This window comes from Salvelinus sp. IW2-2015, linkage group LG28 (genome assembly GCF_002910315.2).
Source record: "Salvelinus sp. IW2-2015 linkage group LG28, ASM291031v2, whole genome shotgun sequence".
In the NCBI taxonomy this organism is placed as follows: domain Eukaryota; kingdom Metazoa; phylum Chordata; class Actinopteri; order Salmoniformes; family Salmonidae; genus Salvelinus; species Salvelinus sp. IW2-2015.
This window is the reverse complement of record NC_036868.1, coordinates 28,577,981-28,584,896: the sequence shown is the minus strand read 5'-3', so window position 1 is coordinate 28,584,896 and position 6,916 is coordinate 28,577,981. Positions and strand designations below refer to the sequence as shown.

The 6,916-nt window shown below is 42.1% G+C and overlaps 1 protein-coding gene across 1 annotated transcript in view; it reads right to left on the bottom strand.

The window, feature by feature from the left end:
- Window positions 1-765, bottom strand: part of LOC139023191 (fibronectin type III domain-containing protein 1-like) — a 27,225-nt gene extending 26,460 nt beyond the window's left edge. The window contains exon 1 of the mRNA XM_070435731.1: window positions 701-765. The gene's annotated coding sequence lies outside the window, so the exon portion shown is untranslated. The remainder of the gene's footprint in view (window positions 1-700) is intronic.
- Between the last annotated feature and the right edge of the window lie 6,151 nt (window positions 766-6,916).

The following is a 6,916-nucleotide window of genomic DNA, read 5'->3' as shown; positions in this document are numbered from 1 at the left end:
AGTGAAGACATCAAAACTATGAAATAACACATATGGAATCATGTAGTAACCAAAAAAGTATTAAAAATGTGAGATTCTTCAAATTAGCCACCCTTTTCTTTGCAACTCKGCCTAGAAGGCCAGCATCCCGGAGTCGCCTCTTCACTGTTGGCGCATTGAAACAGGAGTAATCCTATCTTGTCTATTTCTATATCTCTCTCTGCACCACTCTGCCTGTCTGTACATAGAGAGAAAGCGCTCCTGCAGAGAGCAGACTAAGAGATGTCCCAATTTGGTTTCAACCAGCTGTTTTTTCGTTCCTTTTATCTGTCTGTCTGRCTCTCTTTCGCTCTCTATCTCTCTCGAAAGTGGTCCTGCGCATTATTTGGCTTGGGCTACAGCCTGCAGATGTCTGGAGCATCGACTCAACAATCCTCCGATCGCCAGATATCAGCCTCTGTGTTTCCTGAAGCCTGGGGATTCAATGTGCTACGGGCCAGGCCAGGGCAGACATACCATTGGTTCGGTTAGATAGACCCACTGGGCTGTTTCTCTGTCTACCAGAGTCATAACATTCGGATTAATCATCACAGAGAAGGGATATATTTTTAACTCTGCGATGACAGCWGCAATTTTACACTTGCCTTTGTAATGGAACTGCTTAGGATTGTTTAACTTCTAAGACTAAAATGCGAAGGAACAACATCCATTTTGCTGTTACCTGGAGAGGATGCGTTAACAGGTGCCCCGTCCACCACTGCGAAGCCATCCAGTTTGACCAATTCACCACCTGGGGAACAGGTAAACATACACAGGTAAACCAAGGGTCAACTTAGAACAAGTAAACATCCATACAAGTACTGTAGACTTCACACAGGTCAAACAAATACAGGTGAGCTAAAGGAAAGAAGGTCCTTCATATAATMAATTGAAATGCCTTTACTTGTATGGCATGTTCAATGGAAGCAAAGTTGAAAAACTCTGATGCGTTTCGGCTACATGGCCTTCATCAGGGAGTGCAAAGATGTGATAAAATATGCTTTCTATTAGTGCTGGAAAGTATGATGCTATTGTTACAGACATTTCAGTCAAGTTGTCACACTCTCTCGCTCTCTCTCTGTTTCTCCCCATCCCCATCTCACTCCTGTCTCGCTCTCTAACTCTCCCTCTCTCTCTGTCTCTCTTCCTCTCCATCCGTAAGTGATATTATGGACATGTTGCTATAATAGAGCGCTAAGTCTGGCCAGACACATTAATGATGCAGAAGCAATGTGGTGTTATTTACTGCTGGCATGCTGTGGGAACAGATCGATTTGCAAGGAGCATATCGTCTCGCACACGCGTGCGTGCGCACGTGCGCACACACACAAGTGTTTGCACTGATTTATGGTGAATGGTGTTGGATAGACCGCTGGGACCACAACACGACACACACACACACACACACACACATCCAGACATGCACTACTGTTCAAAAGTTTGGGGTCACTTAGAAATGTCCTTGTTTTTGAAAGAGAAGCACATTTTTTGTCCATTAAAATAACATCAAATTGATCCGAAATACAGTGTAGACATTGCTAATGTTGTAAATMACTATTGTCGCTGGAAARGGCTGATTTTTAATGGAATATCTACATAGGCGTATTGAGGCCCATTATCAGCAAACATCACTCCTGTGTTCCAATGGCACGTWMTTTTAGCTAATACAAGTTTATCATTTTAAAAGGATAATTGATCATTAGAAAACCCTTTTGCAATTATCTTAGCACAGCTGAAAATTGTTTTTCTGATTAAAGAAGCAAAAGACAAACTGTCTTTTTAGGAATTTCAAGCTAGAAGTTCATGGGCATAAGCAATTTGTGGGTGATTAGATCAGGTCAATCAAATTGAGCAGAAAACAGTAGTACTCATTCTTACTGGAAATGTCATAGCAGTTCTATTCTTGTGATTCTTGAGAAATTGAAAGAGTTCTATTCTGCGAGAAATTGGGCGAGAAACTGAAGGATTCGTAGAGCATAGGTAGTTAAATCATTACGGAAAAAGCAACTGGATTCAAGAACTCAAGAATATTAAGAAGAGTGGGCGAGCACGACGGATAACACTGAGAAGAGGACAAGTAACATTAGATGTGGTTGTTTGAGAAATAGAACTCCAGAATCTCACTGGCAGATTCACATTAATAGTATACAGAGTGAAGAGGACAATCGGGACATGCTGGGCCTTCTGGGCAGAAGTTCCCCGTCCAGGTTGTTTGTGTTCTTTTGCATTTATTTTTAATTTTATTGGCCAGTCTGTTTGGCAGTTTTTTATTTGCCCTTTCTGAGATATTCGTTTTCTTTGCATCTCCTCTTTCTACTTCTGATACTCAGCTAGTCTAAAAGAAGGCAGTTTAATTGCTTCTTTAATCAAGCACAACAGTTTCAGCTGTAACTGTAGCTCATTTACAACATGAACATGTTACTTTAATATATTTGATCAATTTGATAGTTCTTTTAATGGACAGACGAAGACGACAGACAGAACAGACAGAACAAGACAGACAGACAGACAGACAGACAGAGCGACAGACAGAACAGACAGACAGACAGACCAGACAGACAGAAGACAGAACAGACAGACAAGACAGACAGACCAGACACGACACAGACAGACAGACAGACAGACAGACAGACAGACAGACAGACAGACAGACAGACAGACAGACAGACAGACAGAGAGACAGCTTGACCAAACACAGGGGTTTGGGCTATTTGGACCGAGGCTGAGTTTGGAAGTGGAAAACTAGGGTTGGCTGCTGATGAAGTATAGCCCTGTGAAAGCACACCGAAGCTCAAGCTCAGAGGAAATGAAATAATGACAAAAAGCAGGCTTGGTAGGTTTTATACTGCAGCAACTGCTGCTGCCTGTGTGTATAAAAACTTAATGTCTTGATTGGGTTTTATAAGGTGATATTAAAGAATAAGCAGAGAAACCCGTAAAGCCATAAAAAAGAATATCATGCCCAGAATAAAAATCTAATAATTTATGCTGAGTACGTTATTGAAGAGTTCCGATAGTTATCGTTTTTGGGGGTTTTGTTGTGATCTAAGTAATAAAAATGCAACTGTTAAGACATTCTACAAAGTACACAGATCATTACAACTGCGTTGAATGACATCTCACATTTCCTAGAGATTTCAAGTGGAAACATAACTGGAGCTCCCGACAAGGCCACAACGGGAAGCGCCAAAATAGCAAAGACAAGGAGCCGCAACACACCAACTACCTTCTGCGTAATCTGATTCTGTAGGTGTTGCTTATCCGCATCCCTTGATATCACTACAGAGAAAAACACAAAGGCATCACCTCACTTGCAAGCAACAGTGGTCAGAACCGGGTCTCTAGAAATCACACACCGCCGTAGTTTAGGTAACTGTTTCCGGATACTCATCTCTTATCTCTCTTCTCTCTCTCATCTTTTCTCATCTCTTCTTCTCTCTTCTTCTCTTATATCTCTCTTACTCTTCTCTCTCTCATGTACGTCTCTAGTCTCTTATCTATCTCGTCTCTCTCTATCTTCTCTCTCTTCTCTATAATCGCTCTCATCTATCTCTTCCATCGTCTCTCACACCATCTTCCTAATCTCTCTCTATCTCACTCAGATCTTTCTCATCCTCTCAACTACACGAAATACGTCTCTCTCTCATGTCATCCTCTCTGGACGGTGCTACCTCTCTTTTCACCCTGATCAGCAAATCATACATCATCTTCAAGCACTCAACATCCATCGATCCATCAATATTCGGCATCTCTTCAACTCGTCACCATATATCTTCTCTCACCACTCTCCACTTATCTTCATCTCCATCTCATCTCTCTCTTATCCTCTGTCTCTCTATCCTCTTCAACAATACAAAGTGTCATTACCCATTACATCTCCAAACTACAATAAAGCTACTAGTCAGCAGATACATGATGCAGGACTCAATCAAAAGACATGACCAAGCGAACCAACCACACAAGCACCCACCATACAAACCACACTTCAAGAACAACCTAGAGACCACAACACGAAATATAGCTATTTTAGTTAAAAAACACACGCATTGCTTGCCCATTCAATTTACACGATTAAAAGTTGTTGAGTTTGTCAAGACAACTGTTCCCTCAACTAATGGCAAGGGCAAGCATGATAGGTGCGCTGCCAACCCACAGCTCTCTGCGTTCTTCCCCGAAAAGGACACTTTGAATAAGGGTTTCAAATTTGGGAAATGAAATTCCCTAATTGTTTTATATTTTTTCACATTTTTGTCAGGAAATGTCTGGCTGCTTAGGTTCGATTGGTGCAGTGAGTTCACGCTTTCTCTAAAGGGAGCCATGTTTTCCTGTGTCTACACTTCTCAATGGCGCTGTGCCTCACACTGGCCGTATACTTTGTCAAGGTTTTTTCTAAGGTTTTGATCAGTAACGATGGTAAAATATTTAGGGTCACAGTGTACTGTCGACTTAGGGCTAGTAGCACTTGCACTTTTTGCTTTGTGTTCTTGTGTGCTTGTGTTTCCAATAAGCAATATAGTTTTGTTTTGACTGTGTTGTAATTTCGTTTATCCTGATTGATTGGATGTTCTGGTCCTGAGGCTTCAGTGTGTTAGTAGAACAGGTTTGTGAACTATTTTCTTTGCTCAGTTCATGGCATTGCAGGGCTTGGTAGTGATATGAGAGGGGGTCACTGTATTTTAGATGTTTCCAAAACTTAATTGCTCTTTTTTGAGTTTTTATTATTTGTGGATATTGGCCTAATTCTGCCCTGCATGCATTGTTTGTAGATTTCCTCTGCACATATAGGAGAATCTTACAGAACTCTGCATGCAGGGTTTCAATAGGGTGTTTGTCCCATTTGATGAAATCTTGTTTTGCAAGTGGACCCCACACCTCGCTGCCTTAAAGTGCAATTGGTTCAATGACATATTCAATTAGTTTTAGCCAAATTTTAATAGGTATTCCCATTTGAATTTGCTTTTTAATGGCGTAGAATGCCCTGCGTGCTTTCTCTCTCAGTTCATTCACTGCCTCATGAAGGTGTCCAGTTGAGCTTATTTTTAAACCTAAGTAATTGTAGTGTGTGCAGTACTCTATATATTTTGTACCAATTGAGAACTTTGGTCTAATTCCCTGAGATCTGAGATCCCTGAGATCTGAGCCACACGTGGTCCCGTGTGGCTCAGTTGGTAGAGCATGGCGCTTGCAACGCCAGGGTTGTGGGTTCATTCCCCACGGGGGGACCAGGATGAATATGTATGAACTTTCCAATTTGTAAGTCGCTCTGGATAAGAGCGTCAGCTAAATGACTTAAATGTAAATGTAAATCTGGATCTTCTCTGGAAAATCATTATTTTAGTATTTTTGGGGTTTACTGCCAAGGCCCAGGTCTGGCAGTACTGCTCTAGCAGGTCCAGGCTCTGCTGTAGGCCATGGGCTGTGGGTGACAGCAGGCATAGGTCATCTGCGAAGAGTAGGCATTTAGGGACTGAGGATTTTTCTAGAATAGTGGCCAATTCGTTGATATAAATTTTGAAGAGTGCAGGGCTCAGATTACAACCCTGACGAAGCCCCCGCCCCTGGTTAAAGAATTCTGTTTTTTTCTTGCCAATTTTAATGCTGCACGTATTGCCAGTATACATTGGTTTAATTATGTCATATGTTTTACCCCCTACACCACTTTCAATAACTTTGTAGAACAGTCCTGTATGCCAAATAGAATCAAATGCTTTTTGGAAGTCGATAAAGCAAGCGTATATTTTGGTATTATTTTGGTGGACATGTTTATCTATCAGTGTGTAGGGTGTAAATATGATCAGTTGTGCGATGTTTTGGTATAAATCCAATTTGGCTTTTACTCAAGACATTGTGCTTATTAAGGAAGTTTAGAACTTTTACATTTATAATACTACAGAAAACCTTCCCCAGGTTACTGTTCACACAAATGCCTCTGTAATTGTTAGGGTCAAATTTGTCTCTGTTTTTAAAGATTGGGGTTATGAGTCCTTGATTCCAGATGTCAGGGAAATAACCTACACTCAGGATCAAATTAAACAGTTTTAATATAGGCCAAACTGCACATTTGCACTAGGATGTCTGAGAAATCTCATTCTGCGGATGGGCCAATCAGGTCCGCATGCTTTTTTAAATTTGAGAGCCTGAGATTCTTATAGAAGCTCCTGGTTCAGTAATTGGGTGAGTTCCAATGGATTTGATGTTCCTTTCTCTCTCTCCCTCTCCTTCTCCCTCTCTTACCCCTCCCTACTTTCTCTATTGCTCTCTTTCTTATCTCTCTCCCACTCTCTCTTCTTCCTTCCCAACTTTCTCTCTTTCTTCACTATTCCCACTTCCCACCCTTCCTCAACCTCCTCTCCCTTTCCCCACTCTCATCTCCTGTACATCTCTTACCTACTTCATCCTCCAGTCTACCTCGGACCGTCTGTCCTTGTCCACCTTAATGAAAGCGGAGGTTCCTCATGGACTTTGCCGTAGCCAATCGTTTCTGTAGCGGTCACCCGCGGCGACCGCCTCCCAGCTCGTGGGAGGTTCCCAGCTTACCCTTCACGGCCTCTGGCCACCCAACGTCAGTGACAACGTTCCGGCGGCCGCCAGGGGCTTGTCGGCTATCACACCACACCACACACACACACCACCACACACACAACCACACACACACAACACACACACACACACACCACACACCCACACACACACACACACACACACAACACACACAACACACACACAACACACACACACACAACACACCATAACATAAATTCTTCAGTAAATAAAGCATTCATAGAATACTAAATGTTGGTAAATATTCAAAAGAAGGAGGAGGAGGGGCTGATCAATGAAATGAAAACCAGATGAGGAACGGTGACAGTGAGGGTTATTTGTCCGTCTGCTTTTTGTC